The sequence below is a fragment of the Phodopus roborovskii genome, unplaced genomic scaffold (genome assembly GCF_943737965.1).
Source record: "Phodopus roborovskii unplaced genomic scaffold, PHOROB, whole genome shotgun sequence".
In the NCBI taxonomy this organism is placed as follows: Eukaryota; Metazoa; Chordata; class Mammalia; order Rodentia; family Cricetidae; genus Phodopus; species Phodopus roborovskii.
Window position 1 is genome coordinate 3,832,773 of NW_026126433.1, and position 18,667 is coordinate 3,851,439.

The window sequence follows — 18,667 nt, forward strand, 5'->3', positions numbered from 1 at the left end:
GTTTAAGACTTGTCCTCTCCTTGTTGCTCAGCATGACCTCCTGCTATCCTTCCTGCCTCCGCCCCTACAGCAGCAGGTACTAAGCTCTCCCACCCACACACCCAATTTCTTTGTATTTTACATAATATGCAATACAAACTGAGGCATGGAGGAGAACGAGTAGACTCTCAAACTCTGTGCAGGGCTGGAGCTGTAGCTCAGCTGGTACAGTGTTTGCCTGTAGGCACAAAACCCTAACACTGTTGGGCTGCTCAGCACTGAATAAATAAGTGTGGAGCTGATGAACTGGCTCATCTGCCTAAATTCACTCCCCAGAAACAATGGAGAAGGAGAAGAGAGAAGACTCCTGAAAATTGATCTCTGATTGTCTCAACACATGTGCACCAACAGTCATATACCTACACTCACTCAGAGCAATAATAAACAAAAAATTGTAAAAGCCCAGGCATGAGCCAAGCAGTGGTGGGGCCTATCTTTCATCCCAGCACTTGGAAGGCAGAACCAAGTGGATCTCTGTGAGTTTGAGGTCAGTCCGGTCTACAGAGCAAGTTCCAGGACAGCTAGGGCCACACTGGAAAACCCTGTCTCCAAAAACTGAAAAAACAAAACAGATGTGGTGGTGAGTGAATTCTGGCAATCCCAGCTCTAGGGTGGTACAGGCAGGTGGATCAGAAATTCAACATTATTCTTGGCTATTTGAGCCCATTCCAGACTATATAAGACCCGGTCTTTAAAAAAAAGAAAAGTTGATTCGATCTTGCCAGTACTGAGTGCACAGACTCAGTGGGCACAGTTGTCCACCCTAAACTCAGGCTATTTTGTCAGCAAATCTCCAAGACAGGCGTCACTGTACCCACATCACAGAGCAGAATGCAGTCTTGGAGGGCATAAGTAACTTGTTCAGGCACCTCACTCCAAGGTCATTGCCCGATTTGCCCACTTCAACCCTGACAGCCTAAGAGATGCAACCCAAACACCATGAGCTGCAGCAGAGCTTCTTTAGCATGAGAGAAATACTTTGAACCTTTGGGGACTCTGATTGTCAAAACTACCAAGTCTTAGAAGCCTGGGATAATGTCAGAGGAGGAAGAGAAAGTTTCACCCCACTTATAAATACATTTTAGACTTAGGCTTCTGTTATCTCCATCTAGCATTATTCCATATACCACCAAAAACTGTACCACATCCCTCCACACTCACACAAATGTTAAGTTCCTTTAGGACACTATATGATGCTTGTTTGCACTGGGGAAGCCAGTGGTCACAGGCACCTGGTTCAGTCTCCCACAATCCCTTGAACAGTGTTCTCTGCACCACACAGGTCCTGACATATAAAGCAGGTATGTAGTGATTGCAGATACCACCAAGGGTGAGTTTTCATAGCCCGCAATCATTCCTGTAAAGGTTTTTAAAATTATTACTGTGTGTTATGTGTGTGATCTATGTGTGGGCACAAGTGGTGCATGTGTGGGGGTCAATTCTCTGCTCCCACCTTTAGGTGGGTGCCAGCAACTGAACCCGGGTTACCAGGCTTGTTTGGTAGGTGCCTTTGCCCTTTGAGCATACTCACCAGTTTTTCCTTTTCTTTTTGGGCAGGGTTTCATGTAGCCTACACTGGCCTTGAATTTGCCACTTAGCTAAGAATGACTCTTGATCCTCCTACCTCTCCAGTTCTATTGCCTACGATGTGTCACCACACTCAGCTCTCCTATAAAGACTGTGTGTGTGTGTGTGTGTGTGTGTGTGTGTGTGTGTGTGTGTGTGTGTGTGCATTTGAGCACAGGTGAGATAGGTGTCCTGCTCTGTCACTCTCTGCCTAACTCCCTTCAGGCAAGGTCTCTCACTGAACCTGGAGCCAGGCTGGCAGCCAGCAAGACCTAGACACCCTCCTGTCTCCAACCTTCTCAGCCAACACTGGATTGTCACAAGCAAGCATGTGTGGCTATGCTCAACTTTTCAGGTCCTCGTGTTTGTATAGTAAGGACTCTTACCTACTAAGTTACTTACTAAGCCTCCTGGAGAGATTTATTTTCCTTTTTCTTCCTTTTTTCTTTTCCTTTCTTTCTTTCCTTTTCTTTCCTTCTCCTTCTTCTTCTCCTTATCTTTCTTCTTTTTTGTCTCCTCCTTCTTGTTTTTGTTTTTGAGATAGGGTTTCTCTCTGTAGCCTTGGCTGTGTCCTGGAACTCGATCTGTAGACTAAGATGGCCTCGAACTCATAGAGATCCACCTGCCTCTGCTTCCCGAGTGCTTGGATTAAAGAATTGTGCCACAACTGCCTGGTGGAAAGACACATGCTTGTTTTCTCAGAACACAGAAGGTAGAGGGAGAAGGATAAGAGAGTTCAAGGCCACTGTGGGCTGTAAGAGACCATGTCTAAAAAAAGCACAAAACAGGAACAATGAAGCAGTGGCTGGAGAGATGACTCCGCAGTTAAGAGCATTAACTGCTCTTCCAGGGGACCCATGTTCAATTTCTAGCAACCACATGGTCGCTCACAGCTGTCTAATTCCAAGATCTGATACCCTCACACAGACATACATGCAGGCAAAACACCAAAGCAAATAAAATAAAACTAAGTAAATAATTTAAAAATTCTCTACAACAGAATAGGAGTAAGAATCAGAGACACACAAAAGCACCTGAAAGTTCATCTGCACGCACAAGAAAGAGAAAGGAAAAGACAGGACCACTACTACCACATCCAAAGTCTGAAAGGGACAGTTAGTCCAGCAAGACTAATTGTATGGGGCAAACGTCCCAGTTCATTAAAAGAAAAAAGGGGGAGTATATTCTAAATAATATGTAGAGGGGTAGGGTGCGAAAAAAAGGGGTAGTATACTCTAAATTATGTGTATGTGGGGGGGGTAGTAGGGTAGGGTGCAGCTGCTTGTGAATACAGTTTCCCCCAGAAGCCTGAGTTATTAGATCCTTTTGGAGCTGGAGTTGCAGGATTGGATATCATGAGTGCTGGCCTAGGGGTGTGGATCTGAAATCCCATCAGTGGGAAGGCAGAGGCAGGAGGATCACCACAAGTTTGAAGCCACTCTGGTTTGTATAGTGAGTTTCAGGACAGTGAGGACTACACAGGAAGACCCTTTCTCAAAAGTAAAATGTAAAATATGGAGAAACTCACACAGAAAAGAGCCTGCCAGTATTGCAGGGCAGGGAAGATTACATAGCCCACCACAGGGGATTCAACCAGCCTCCTGGCAATTTAGGGAGCCTAGAACCCGAGAGGCACAGGGTTAATCCCATTCCTTCTCACACAAGGTCTGTTGGTAACTCTCTCCTTTTTGTTCTTTCTTTTTTCCTTTCTTTCTTTGCCTTAAAACCTGGAAAGATTGTTCCTGAACTGTCATGGAGAAGATTTGGTTTAGGGGACTCATTTGGGATTTCCTGTAGGAATGGCTGGATATCATGAGAAGGGAATGCATTTCTAGACACTTGTGGGAGTGTGGTTGTTGGACCTCGTAGTGCCTTAATAAAAGATCATTTCTCATCGGCTACAACTCAGCTAGAAATACTATTAGGCAAGTCTTCATCACCCTCTGCTCCAGTCTTCCCTGCAATTTGAACACTTGAGGTTTTCATGCAAAATTCAGTGTGTACAGAGTCTGGCCACATGTGATCCTCATTTTTTCCTTTGATGTGATCGCTTAAGTGCATCCATCGTGGTAGAAAAACAGCCGAGTTTGGGCAAACAGTGCTCCCTTTCAGACCTGGGGACCCTTCATCTGGCCCAGTCCCCATTCTTGTGTCTCTCCCCATGGCTTCCCCAGTGCATTTTATTAAAGCCTAGTTCATCCACATCCAGCCGCACGACTTCTTACAGGCTTCAGAATAAATCACCACATAGCTCCGATCGTGGCTTCTCTGCCCTCGGCTTTCAATTAAATTTAGAATTGACTTTAAAGGTTCAACCTCAATGTGCATGGTTGAAAATGACCTTGTTTCCCCTTACCCACCACCTGCGACTTCCTGCGAGGGGTTCTTACACTCTAGCTCCTGGTTCAAAAACTAGAAACAGGAATTTGCTTCATGCTCCCGAGGCAAACTGTAAGTCTCAAGCTGTTTAAAGACTTTAAAGTCCTATCCAAAAGGTAAAGTGTACTCTGCAGAGACAAATCTGGGGACCAGGATCTGTGTGTGTGCCTGTATTCAGGAAGACACACAAGGAGAGGGAGAAGACAGACAAACCCATCTCTGAGCCGAACACTTTTAATTAGTTTAGTTTCTGAATCTTTGGCTCATAATATACACCCACCATTAAGGCAATGGCATGAACTCTGCATAGACTCAGCTATGGGAGCCCATCAAGTGAGACTGACATCAAAACTAATTTCCACCTTGTGTTTTTATTTATTTATTTATTTCATGGGCATTGGTGCTTTACCAACATGTGTGTCTGTGTGAGGGTATCAGATCTGGAATTACAGATAGTTGTGAGCTGCCATGTGGGTACCTAGAATTGAACCTGGATCCTTTGGAAGAGCAGCCCTTAACCACTGAGCCGTCTCTCCCTCTGGTGTTGTGTCACTCAGCTTCTTACTCTCATGAAGGGCCATGCCATTGGAAGCAGGCATGCTGGGTTCTTTGGAATCCCCTGACTCCCCAACCCCTGCCCTCTGGAAGGACTGGTGATTTGGAGAACAGATCTCTCTCTGTTCATGAATCATTAATACTTTAGGCCACATGATTCTATCTAACTGAGTGCAACAAGTTCCCTCTGGTTTGGAAAGGGGAAGAAGCGACTGACGTGCTTGTCTAAAGGATCAAAGAAGATTCTGTATAGGAGAAGGGGGCAGGATCAGCAGGTGACTGACAACATACAGACTGATTTCTTCATCCCTTATCTGCCAGTTATTGGGTATTTATTACAGGAGCCTCCTTTTATCCCCTTGAAAATGGGTACAGAGATCCTTCATTGTATGGTGGTGGGAATTAAGTGAAAGAACACATGTGAGACAAGACCATTTTTAAAATCATTTATTTTTGTTTTTTAAAGATGTATTTATTTTCATGTGTATGAGTGTTTACCTGCATGTAACTTGTGTGCTGGGTCTCCGAACCCCTGGAAACTGGAGTTACAGACAGTTGTGAGCTGCTGTGTGGGTGCTAAGAGCTGAAACTGGGTCCTCTGCAAGGGCAGAAAGTCTTCTTAACTGCTGAGCCATCCCTCCAGTCCCAAACAAGGGTTTTATTTGTTGGCATGTGTGTGTGGACCTGTGGAGGTGAAAGGACAACTTGAGAGAGTTGGTTCTTCTCCTCCACCATCTTAAGTTCCAGATTCAAGGTCATCATTGGGTCATCAGACTTGGCAACAAGCACCTTTACCATATTGAGGGGTCCTTCAAACTACATTTTGGAGCTTTGCCCTAAACTCTGCCCTAAATTTCTTCTTTTTTTTTTTTTTTTTTTAAATCCTCTGCCCCTGTTTTTCAGGGGGAGGAGAGGTCTTGTATAGCCCAGGCTAACCTCAAACTCATTAAGTCAACGAAATCATCAAGAATGACCTTGAACTCTGCTCCTGCTGTTTGTCTCCACCTCCTGATTACAGGTGAGGGTGTCTTAGGTAGGGTGACTATTGCTGTGATAAAAGGGCATGACCAAAAGCAATGCAAGGAGGAAAGGGTTTATTTCACTCACAGTTCATTATCAAAAGCAGCAGGGGGAGGAGCTCAAGCAGGGCAGGAACATGGAAGCGGGAGCCCATGCAGAGTCCATGTAGGGGTGTTGATTACTGGCTTGCTTACTGCTCAACCTGCTTTCTGATAGAACCCAGGACCACCAGCTCAGGGAGAGCACCACCCACAATGGGCTGGCCCCTTTTCTCAATCACCAATGAAGAAAATACCTTACTGCAGGAATTTATGGAGGTGTCTTCTCAATTGAGGTTACCTCCTTTCAGATCACTCTAGCTTGTGTCAAGCTGACATAAAACTAGCCATTGAAAAAAAAAAAAAAAAAAAAAAAAAAAACTAGCCAGCACAGTATGTTACCATATCTGGCTTACTATTGGCTTTTAAGCAAAAAACTAGAAAAGTTTCTAAGATTTAACTTCTCGAACCTCAAGTAAAGATACTTTTCTATTGATTTCCCTTTAGAAAGCCTTACTGGGCCTAAGGAACAGGAGGACAGCTGTAAGTTTGAGGAAGGCCCGGGCTACACATAGTAAGTTACAGTAGGCCGGCTAGGCCTACACAGTGAGACCCTGTCCCAAAAGAGCACAAGGGAGAAAGATTTGCCAAGAAAAGTGTGTGTGTGTGTGTGTGTGTGTGTATGTGCTTGACCTAGTGAATTTCATTCAGGTGGCTTTTAGGATCCTGGGTGAGAGATTATTTATAGGAACATGGGCACCTTACCTGTGGCTCTATCTATGGAGGAAGTGTCTGCCCTCTTCAGTAACCATGAGTTACCTATAGATGTTGCCGGGCCCAGTGCTGTGCAGGTCTTCTGCAGACAATCATGGCTGATGTGACTCCATGGGTGCAGCGGCCACATCTGGAAAAGAGCACCTCACAACACACCACCCCTTCCAGCTCTCACCTTCTTCTTGCTCTTTCTTCCAAGATGGTCTCTGAGCCATTGAGGATATGATACAGATGTTCTAATGATGGTTGAAGCCTTGGGACTTCACCAGCCACTTAGACTTAGCACTTTGGCCAGTTACCTGGTCTGCACACACCACACCCTCTTCCCTGACCAAAGCTTGCAACAAAGATAAACTTAGTTATTCAGAAGTCACATTTGCTAAGGGCAGGATGCAGGGGGCAACACAGGGATTACCAACCACTGTCTGATTGGAATTGATGCCGCCCCACAGGATGAAATTCACATCTGGTACTATGGCTGGTCAAAAGTTACTGCTGGAGGTACTAGGCTCTGTCTATTGGAGCTAAATGAACATGGTGTGCCAGGGAGCACAACTTGCTTGGCAGTTAAGTAGTATAACATTTTGGTGGTTGGATTCTCATTTTTGTTTTGCATTTGTTTGAGACAGGCATTCATACAGTTTAGGTTGGTCTAGAACTCACTCTATATCCAAGGCTGGCTTTGAACTACTGCTTCTCTTGCCTCTCCCCTCCAAGTCTGGCTTTGAATTACTGATCCTCCTGTCTCCACCTCCTGAGTGCTGGGATTTCAGGCATGTACCTCCATGTCCAACTTGACAAGTATAATAATTAATTTCTCACTCTGTCTTGCACATAATACCCCATCGTGTTTTCTTCTTCTCCATTTAAATTCTTCCAAGTAGAACCTTCCCTTTTCAGCTCTAAGATCAATATTGGCAGGGCTGCTTCTGACAGCTTTGATTCTCTTTCCTTTCTCTCCAGAACACTTATGCTTCTCTTGGGAAGGAAACCACACACGTGTGGAAGACTGTGAACTGAAGCTAGGAAAGGAGGTTGCACTGCACTGACCTTTTTCTGTAAGGCTACCACCACCCCCTCGGTTAACTGATTCCTAATTCTGTATTTTACAGCCTTCCAAAAAGGCAACTCTTAAGTGGCTGTGTCCTGCTCTCTGCCTCCCCCACCACAGGAAAAATGACGGTAATGCATTAAAGTCTAACCCAGGAACCTAGGGGCTGAAGGCTTTGCTAGGTGGATCCATCACAGTTGTTTCTATTTTGTTTGTTTGGATTTGCTTTGGCTTTTGAGAAAGGGCTTCACTCTGCAACTCAGGTCAAATTAATTGCCCAGCTTTCCTGCTCTGGATGCAGAAGTGTGTGTTGTGTGCTAGCATGAAGAGGCATGGTGGGTAAGTCCTAGGCTCCGTAGCGTAGCATTTTCAGGGTATTAAGGAGAAGTTAACTGTCCTAAAATTGTCCAACTAAGACAGTGACCCTCAACCAGTTTGCCATTGTCTCTCCAGTTCCTGCCAAGCAGTGTACTTGGCCCAGACTAGCTGATTGAACTGTCTGTCCACAGAACAAAAAAAACCCTGCATCACAGGAAGGTTTCTTCTTACCCTTTCCTCCTTCTTTCTTTTCCTTTCTCCACTTTTTAAATGTGCAGAAATAGTTGTTTTTTCCCAAGTGGATATTAGGAAGGCACCACGCTGCTCATTCACTGCTGTGGCCTGAATCCTTCCTGGTCCTGTGACAGTCTAAAAGCTCCCAGGATGAAAAGACTGAAGGGTAAAAGATTCTGTTGGGGGTCCCAGTTGGAAAGAGGTTGGGTACACTCTACTCTTTGGAGACACTGCTAAGGTTGGTCAGGGGGTACTGTGAACATACCTTGTCAGTGTACCTCTGAAGCATTGATAAGTGTTTGACCACGAAGATATTTTAAGCCTGTCCCCCCCCCCCCCACACACACACCCCAGAATATAATCATGGAATCAGGCAGAGTGAGACAGGCCTGTCACCTTAGGTACTTGGGATGATGAAACAGGAGAATCATATGTTCAAGGCTAGCCTAGGCAACATAATGACAACCTGTCTGAAGGAAAAGAAAATCAAAAGACAACTGGAAATGGATCCCTTCTGCAGAGTACTTGCCTATTCGGGACTCAGTGCCTGGCAATCTACTTCTTCATCATCTGTGAAACGGTGGTATTAGACTAGCAAGAAAGGCCCATTAATGGAAAACCAGTCAAAAGAATAGACTCTGATGCTGGACATGGTAGGGCATGCCTTTGATCCCAGCACTGTGGAAGCTGAGACAAGAGGATCTCCGTGAGTGTGAGGTCAGACTGTTCTACATACGGAGTTCCAGGCCAGCTGGGCTATAATACAAAAGAAAAACACAGTACAATAAAACAAAATGAGAGAAGCAAGGATGGGCGTGGGGTGGGGGTGTGCAGAGACATAGTTGAATCTCTGGCCTAAGTGGAACCCTAATATTCCAGTTGAACAGTATCAAGTACCTGTCCAAGGGATACCCCTAAGAAGGTGGGTCTTCCTTAACCCATGCTAAAGAGACCATTGTCCTTTAATGAGAGGCTGTATTTCTCTTTCTTACAATTCCCCACGCTGGTGCGAAACCCTCAAGCCAGGCTGAGCAGCCTCGAGGGTCTTAGAGACTGCACACTTCTGAGTGCATCCTTTCCCTTTCTTTCTCTTCTCTCTGTTGTTGGTCTATACTAAGGATGCTTTCTCTGACACTTTGGGCTTCCTAACTCTTTCTCTATAGCCTCCTTCCCTGCCAGGTGGCTGTTTGCCACCTTGTGGAGGACCAAAGGCCACAGCTTTTTTTTTTTTTTTTTTTTCCTTCTCTCCCTCATTCTCCTCCTCCAGGCAGATGCTGAGGTTTTTAAAACTCTAATAAAATTGTCATCGAGCTTCCATTTGAAAATTACTTTATTAAGAAGACTAAGAACCCCAAAGGGGACCTTGATCTTCCCAGTGCCTGGTGCTGTTTCTACTCTCAAGGGGGTGACATAGGATGTAGTGCTCTGGGAAGCCTCTCTCAGCAGCCTGTGGTACTTAGGGAGTGTTATGAAGTCCAGATCTTTCCTTTGAAATACTGCCGAGGAGTCAAGAGAATGAAGTCAAAGAAACGAGGCACCGGGTTAAGTCCCCTTAAACATCCTCCTGGAGACACAGCTTCCTTCTAACCTAAAGAACCTGCATAGACGAAGAGCCGAGAGGTAGAGGAGTCCATAGGCTGTGCTGGAAGGTCAAACTGGGCTTAGTCCTTAGTGGGAAATGGGACTGAGGGGCCCTGTGTCATCTTCCAGATCCCCCATCAAGGTTGCTCACACCTGGGGTGGGGTTGGGGGGAAGGACTTTGTACTTCCTGTTTACACTTCTGGGAACTCAGACAGGCTTTTAGTTTCCTCCTTCTCTCCATTCTCTCAAGGACGCAGTCACTATCTGTTCTCAATCGATTAGAACTCTGGCCTTGCATGAACTCTGCAACACCTTATCTTGTTTATTTTTGAGGTCAGTTCTTGCTACTTAGTCCAGTTTGGCCTTGAACTTTCTCTCCCTCTGCTACAGCCTCCAGGTACTCCCTACCTCATCCAGGTCAAATCCTTATCATGACTGCATTTTCTCTACTATTTTTTCTACTTCCTTTTCTCTTGTATTTTTGTATTTATATTTTTGTATTTTGAGACTGGGTCTCCCTATGTAGCTTTGGCTGTCCTGAAACACACCTGCCCACCTCTGCTTTCTCAAGTGCTGGGATCAAAGGCAAGCACCACCACACCCCACTCCTAATACTTACACTTCTCCCGCTAGAAAGTAACAACTATAAAGAAGAAATATATAGGAATTTCCCTAGCTAGTGCAATTAAATGTTTGCTGAATGGTGATAATATGACTATGTTATAGGTGTGAAATGACAGTATTCCAATTTTTATTACTTACTTAGTGATCTATTTTGTAAGTGTGTGTGTGTGTGTGTGTGTGTGTGTGTGTGTGCGCGCGCGTGTGTGAACTCATGACACAGCATGTGTGTGAAGGTCATAAGACAACTTACAGGGATTGGTTCTCTCTGAATTCTAGGGATTTGGCTTAGGTTGTCAGTCAGACTTGGGACAGTCACTGTTCCCTGTTGGGTTGTCTCTCTGGCTCTATACATGATCCATAGTTACTCTAGAATTTGGGATTACAACGTGGGCTCCTCAGGTCAACTTTTTCACTTCTGGTCTCCCCCCCCCCCTTGAGACAGGGCTTCTCTGTATAGCTGTGAAGCCTATCCTAGAACTCACTCTGTAGACCAGGTTGGCCTCAAACTCCGAGATCCACCTGCCTTTGCCTCCTGAGTGCTAAGATTAAAGACGTGTACCACCACCACCTGGCTCTTTTTTGTTTTTGTTTTTTTTTGTTTCTTTTTCAGATTTTATTTTTTGATTTGATGGCTATGAATACTTTCCCTGCATGTATGTATTTGCACCATATGCCTGCCTGCTGCCTGTAGCAGTCAGATTAGGCATCAGATTTCCTGGACCCAGAGTTACAGAGGGTTGTAAGCCTCCATACTGGTGCTGGCAACTGAACCCGGGTCCTCTGCAAGAGTAGCAAATCCTCTTAACTGCTGAACCATCTTTCCAGCCTTTGCATCTGATATTCCAACTGATATTTTCGGCCTTGCCCTGGGGTCCATAGAATGGTTAAATGACACATTTAATAATAATAATAATAATAACCCCTTTCTAAAACTGGCAGGTTTCACTTAGGAAGAATGCCCATGTTAGGCTTGGAGGCCCAAACCTACAATCCTGACGTTAGAAAGGGTGAGGCTGGAGGATGGCAAACACTTAAAAAAAAAAAAAAAAGCTCTTGACCTTGTCGTTCTTCCCTCTACTCCACAGACAGCTTGTCATCACCCCAGGGAATGCTCAAAAAGCCCCGCCCACAGGCTCTGACTTCCCCAAATACTGTTGCTTCACGCTTTAGCTTTCTGGTATCACAGCACACTGTTTTTATCTCCACACTCAGAGAACCACTGCTTACCCCCTTTAACCCTGCCTTCCCCGATCCAGCAACTTCTGGGACATCCCTGATTTTGAAATGATTTTGTGCCTCAAGGAGAGTTTATTTCTTCATTTTATTTTCTGAGCGATGACTGGTGTTTTGCCTGCATGTGTGTCTGTGTGAGGGTGTCAGATCCCCTAGAACTGGAGTTACAGACAGTTGTGAGCTGCCATGTAGCTGCTGAGAAGAGTAGCAAATGTTCCTAACTTCTGCACCTTCTCTCCAGCCTCATGGTTTCCCATTCTTGACACGCATTTTTACAGTTCCAAGCAGATGAACAAACCATGTGCCATGGAGCCAACAGAATTTTTCAGTCTTCCCAAACACCAAAGAGAATCCAAGAGAAGCCCTTAACATAACTCAAATCGTCAAACAGCTCTAAACAATATTAGTTAGTTGACAGTTTACTGGGTGCTTCATGACAGAAGGCATATCTCAGTAGAGACTGGGGATCTCCAGAGCCTCTACTGGGAATTGGATAGGAAGGTAGTTCATTGCTCTGCAAAAAATTAATCAAAATGAAGAGGCAAGGACCAGGACTGTAGGTCAGTCGGAATAGTGCTTACCTAGCATGCACAAAGCAGGTCCCAGCCTCAGAACTGCATAAACTAGGCCTGGTAGTGTGTAGTGCATATTTGTAATTTAGATATTCTTCCAGAGGTCCTGAGTTCAATTCCCAGCACCCACATGGTGGTTCACAACCATCTGTAATGGAATCTGATTCCCTCTTCTGGTGTGCATGAAGACAGATCACTCATATACATAAAATATATAATTTTTTTTTAAGAGCCATCTGGAAGTGTGTGTTCTGTGTAGGAAAAGGGAACAGGCTGTGGCTATGGAGAAGGGACCAAAACCGAGCTGCAGGTAAGGAAGCTGCTGTTTCTCTTGTTTATGTGATCAAGTTCTCCAATGTGAAGTCAGAGAGAGATAAAGATAGGCATCTGGCCTCAAATTCAGTGTTAGCCAAGGATAAACTGATCTCCTCTTCCCAACCATTGGGGTAAGAGGCACTCACCAGCACACCCAGTTACTAAAACCTTAAGTAACAAACAAAAATATCCTTCTTCAGGGTCTAGACCTCACCTCATAAGTGTAGTCCCCACCCCTCATCAGGGAAACTTCCCTCTGCAACAGACATAGACCACTACAGAAAACTACAACCAATCAAACTACAGAATTGTGGAGACCAGTTCCAACGGATACATCTATAAATTAACCCCCACACCTAAGACTCGGGGAATACTGAAGAAGAGGGGGCAGAAAAGACTGGAAAAGCCAAAGAATCAGGGGTTGGGTTGTGCTGTGAGACTGTGTCTCCTAGGATGTCACCTATAAAGTCTAATCAACATGAGCTAAATATGAGCTGAACAGGGACAGTAAGAATGGGCATACCAAAATGATTGGGGGTAGGGGGAAGACCACTTGATTTCATCCCTACACAAAGAACTAGAGGCAACTAACAAATGTAGAAAGAGCTGTAGAAACAGTCTTCCTCAAGGAAAAGCACATGAATTGGTTCTCCCATACCAAATGGTCAGCCCTGGAAACATAGACACAACTAACCATATACAGACTGAGAAGGTTATATTTAGGAATATGTGTATGTGTATGTGAGTGTGTGTGTGTAGCAATGAGGACAAGAGACCATTAATTTGAAAGAGAGCAAGGAGAGGCATATGAAAGGGTTTGGAGGCGGAAATGATGTAATTATAACCTCAAAAAATAAAAGAACATAGTACATTTACCAAATGTGACAAGGGCGTTCAGACTCTGTGATTCAGAGTTTCAATATCTTCTCATAGAAATGTTGGCATGAGACTAATCCACAGCATTATCCTTGCTCCCTTCTCATGCTTATTTTTTGTATATTAATGCCAAGAAGTGACATACTCCTCACACTTCTTTAGCCCCTCCACTTGTAAATGGTTTGAACTCACAACTTGATTTGCCCAATAAAATATGATGGAAGAGGGACTTTGCCAATTCCAGGTTGAAGCCTACAAAGGATGGAAATTTCCCTTTAATATGATTCTAGCCTGCAATAGTGTAGTGGGATACCAAAACCATAGGGAAAGCTTGTGAGGAGAAGTAGCATGACTTACTGACAGCATCCAACTATTACCAGTGTCTACTGTACATTGTATCAGGGACCACTTTGGAAGGTTCAGAACAGGTACATTCCAGATAACAAGATTCATTGATTACACTGGTAACTAAAGAATTGCTCAGGTAACTAATCAACATTTCCATAAGAAATTGCTGTTTTGAGCAATCAAATTTTATAGTGTTCCAATAAGCAACAAAAACATTAGCAATCAAAGGATATAACAAGCAACTTTTGCCCCCTAGCCCTAAGGTTATTCTCTGGACTCCTATTAGGTACATGAGTGTGTAAACTAAAGATATGTGAGAAATCAGTGTCCTGAAAGCTATAGCTGTGGAGAACATCTAAGTAGCTACATACACACACACAAACAACATACATATAAACAGTCCACACATATACATCATCACACACACATCGAATACCACATATATATTCACAACACAGAAACACACACACACCACACACAACAAACAAACAAACAAACAAAAGCTTATGAGAGCAAACCTGTACTGATGTGGTAGTTCATGCTGATAATCCCAATCAGGGACAGGAGGATTGCCATGAATTCAAACCTATTCTGGAATACATAGAAGATACCAATATGTGGTATACAGCAAGCCCCTGTCTCAAGCAAACAAACAAAAAAACACAGACAGCTGGGGGGCATAGTAGTGTATGCCTTTACTCCTGTAATGCAGGAGGTGGAGTGGGGTGCATCTCTATGTTCAGGAAAGTCAGGGCTACACTATAAGAGTCTGGAAAACAAGCAAACTGCAGCAAAAGCTCCCACACAAGTATAACAAGAGCTTTCAGCTGGGCAGTGGTGGTACACACCTTTAATCCCAGCACTCAGGAGGCAGGGGCAAGCAGTTCTCAGTGAGTTCAAGGCCACCCTAGTCTACAGAGTTTCAGGACAGGTTCCATAGCTACACAGACACCCTGTCACAAAAAACAAAGGAAAAAACCCTCAACAACAATAACAACAAAAAACAAAGCAAAACAAAAACCTGCATTCGCAGATGTTTCTTTGCATTTAGATTTTATTTTTAAAATGTATGTAGTGTGTGTGTGTGTGTGTGTGTGTGTGTGTGTGTGCGTGCGCGCACGCGCTATGGACCCTGCGTGGAGGAGGTCAGAGGATGATTTTGTGGTGTTGGAGTCTCTTTTATCACGTGTTCCCAGAATCAAACCCAGTCCCCTAGGTTCCTCACCCATTTGGGGTCTTAAAATAACTATTTTTGGTAACTTTCCTACCTTCAAAGCTTCCAAGCGAAGAAACTTCCAACTCTTAACATATGTCTAGCCATAATGATATAATGTTTATATCAATTTTAGAATTGAAAATTTTACTGGGGAAGATGTTCAAGCATTTACAGGTACAAAACTGATTCAAATGAAGTTTGTGTGATTTTTTTTTTCCTTTTCTCATGCCAATAAATAAGTCCCCCAATGATTAGGACAGGCATCATCTTTAACAACAGTAATCAAATAAAACCAGGGGAAAAAAAAAAGTAGACCCAAACCACACACACAGGACTAATAGATAGAAGTTATTATTTCAAACACACATCTCTCCAATCTCCCTGGAAGAGGAAGCAAAGCTGGGGCACGCATCGATCGCATCCTTTCCCCTTCCTTGAGGAAGATGGGGTGGAAGAGGGTTGGTGGGGGGGAGACATGGACTTGTCTATGTGGCCTGTGGTACAAGTGACCATGGCTGCAGAGGAGGAAAAAAGCCCATGAAGCTGAAAATTTTTGCAAAGAGAAAACAATTGTCCCGCAGACCACAGTAAATAAAATAACAGCGGTGGGGCGATTTGCAAGCATGTAACGCGCTTTTGTGCGGGGCTGCTCCTGCGGGCCTCGAGGGTTTCTGTGTGCCTGCTCCGCAGGACCTCCGCGACTGGCCTGCAGCACAAAGGCCGAGCCTGCGCCCCTCCTCCAGCGATTCACCCCCAATCTTCCCCATGCTGAGGAGGTCTTACAGTGCACTGAAGACTTTCAGTGGGGTGCAGGGCAGTGCAATTTAGGATTTCTGCAGTACCGGGTGGATTTCCAAGCCTGGCAGACAGGGGCCAGATTTAAAAATAGCCTTTACTCACCCGATTAACCCTTTTCTCGCTGAGCTGCTCTTTGCGATTTGCTTGCTCCGAACGGTATAAGACCCAGCTTCTCATGGCTTGGAGAGCAGCTGAGAAAATGTCATGATTCATTGCCAAAAGAGCTATTTAAATTGTCGCAGTCTTTTATGGCAGGGTTGAAGGTGGAAGAGGAAGGGCGCTAGAGAACAGGGGAGAGATGATGACCAAAAAGGAGTAGAAACGAGTCCTGGTTAGAGGAGCCATTGCCGTCACATGGAGACAGAGATGAGTCTGTGATTACTTTAATGACCGTGAAACTTGAGTATTCAAAGAAATAAATGAAGCTATGTAATCACCTTCTAAGTCCGATCAAAGGCCGGTGAGAGCATGATGGGAGGGGCCGGTTATATAATAGCATTTATGTCCCACAGGGCTCTGCAGGTCAAGGAAAGCAAGGGCCAGTGTGTCAGAGGGAGAGCAAGCCTGCATTCAGCTCTACCAGGAAGGCCTCACCTAAAGCAGGGTAGGGCAGCTGACCCTTTGGGACCACCTCGGGCTCTTGTAGCATTTCGACTGGGAAAGTCCTGCTGATGTTTTGGGTTTCTGAGAGTGCAAATGAAGTTCAGTATTACACAGGGGATGGACAAACACACCTGCCTGTGTGCTTTGAATTTTAAATGAAAACATAGGACCCAATCAAAAGACAAACTTCTGATTATCTTAATGTGACGCTATTTTAATATTTCTATCTCTTTTTTTGTTTGTTAATGTGATATAAAATAGCATAACCAGTTGCCTAAGGGAGAAATGCCAGATATTGGCCTCTAGCTCTCTCCTAGGTGAGGATGGCTTTAAATGGCTGGTCTGTCTTTTTGCTGCTTCCTCCTCTCAAATGCTGGGGTTACAGGTGGTCACCACTACCCACTTGTGCCTGGTTTGTGTGGCATTTGGGATCCAAAACAGGCTTTATGAATGTTAGGCAGGCACTCTATCAACCTAGCCAAGTACCACACTGGAGACATTTGTGATTTTAGTGAACTCTAGTGTTTCTCAGCCTGTTGCTCTCGGACAGGTCTAGGTCTCAGCTGGCTTTTGGTCCTGCTTCGGAGCCCTCACAGCTGTCTGTCTCAGTGTGCCAGGGTCTCGGTTTCCTCATCTGCAGAACAAGTTCCTGGCTACATCCTCATCTTGTTCTGATGATGCTTGTGGACAAATGGGTAGCACCTGCTCTTTGACTGACAGTTATATGGTGTTGCCCTAATCCAAGGTTCCAGCAGGTCACAGGAATCCTTACTATAATCCCTAGGAGCTGGGAAAATAAAGCCCTTACAAAACAAAATAACCTCAGGCCCTTCTAACCTTCAGTTTGCTATTGTTGAAATTCTCCAGAAAAAAGGGGGGAGGGGTGTAACAAAAAACTAGACACCTAGGTTAATTTGAATTTGAGATGGATAGTCATTTTTCAGTTTAAGTATATAGCAAAAAAAAAAAAAAAAAAAAAATTGTTTAAAATTCTAGTTTGATTGGCCAGACAGTTCCTACACACCAAGCTGGGCCATCTAACTCTGAAGACCTGTGGGTAATTTGTTTGCAGTACTGGGGACTGAGCATAGTGCCTCCCCTAGGGCTCAAAATTTCACCCCTAGGGCTCCAAGTTTCACCATATCTGGGCCCCAGTCTGGGACCTAGGAACAGATAACGCTCACTTTCGTGGCCCCAGTACCCACTATGGTAACAAGAAAGACATACTCATTTCAGAATTTTAAAAAATGAAATTCATATCACTTACCCAGAATGTAATTTCTCAACATTATAAAATGAGTCATTTTTATGTCTTACAGTTTAAAGAGTGACTTGAATTTTTATGATCTCCGGCCTGAACCACAGCAAAGTGCTGCTTTAGGGTTAGTGGACCAGTTCTGAGAGTGTTGCAACCGGATGTTGACTTCCCGTTTGGGCGTGGTCCTGATGGGACCAGGTCAGAAGCTGCCAACCAGGACACACTGTCTGAAGAAGAGGAGCCATTCCAGAAAAATGAAAAGAAGAGTAAGGAATGACGCATACCTGAAAATTTAGCAGCTGAGATCCATTCACCATCGCTACCAAAAGGGTTTAGTGTTGAAGTTTTCTAGAAGCTGTTTGGCCATGATAGGCGTGGCGTTGCATGCCTCTGATCCCAGCACTCAGGAGGCAAAGGCAGGAGAATCTCTGAGTTTGAGACCAGCCTGGCCTACAGAGTGAGTTCCAGGACAGCCGATGATACACAGAGAAATCCTGTCTCGAACTACAAACAAACTAAGAAAAAAAAAAAAAAAAAAAAAACCCAGAAAACAAAACAAAACAAAAACAAGAAAACAAACCTTATGGTCTGAATTACTCTAAAATTTTCTCTATCCTTCAAATATTAACAGGTTCCAGTGTTCTAGCTTTTCATAGTCTTCATAATTCTTTTCTCAAAAAATTTTTTTTTTTACTTTTATGTGTATTGGTATTTTGCCTGTGTGTATGTCTGTGTATGAAGCATATGCCTGGTACCCATGGAGGCCAGAGAGGGTGTTGGGTCCCCTGGAACTGGAGTTACATACGATTGTAAGTCAGTTCCAGCTCCATCATTTTTGTTTGGGGTGTTAAGTTCTAAGGTAGCATGAGGTGCTGGCAAGGTTTCTGAGTGGTTAGATCACTGGCTGCTTTGCATAGGACTTAGGTTCACTTCATAGCACATGAACATCTGAAACTTAAGTTCTAGGGTTCTTCTAGCTCTGTGGCCACCAAGCACTCATACATGCACATACATACATGCAACAAACACTCATATGCATAAAATAAAAATGCATAAATCTTTTTTAAAAACAAAACTATATACGTCAGGAGTAGTGGTGCTCATCTTAAATCCTGGCACTCACATTAAATCCAGACACTCAGGAAGCAGAGGCAGGTAGATCTCTATGCATTCAAGGCCTGGTCTACAGAGGGAGCTTCAGGACAGCCAGAGCTACATACAAAGTAGGATGAAATGAAGATTGGTGGAATAAACTTGTTTTGAAAGTT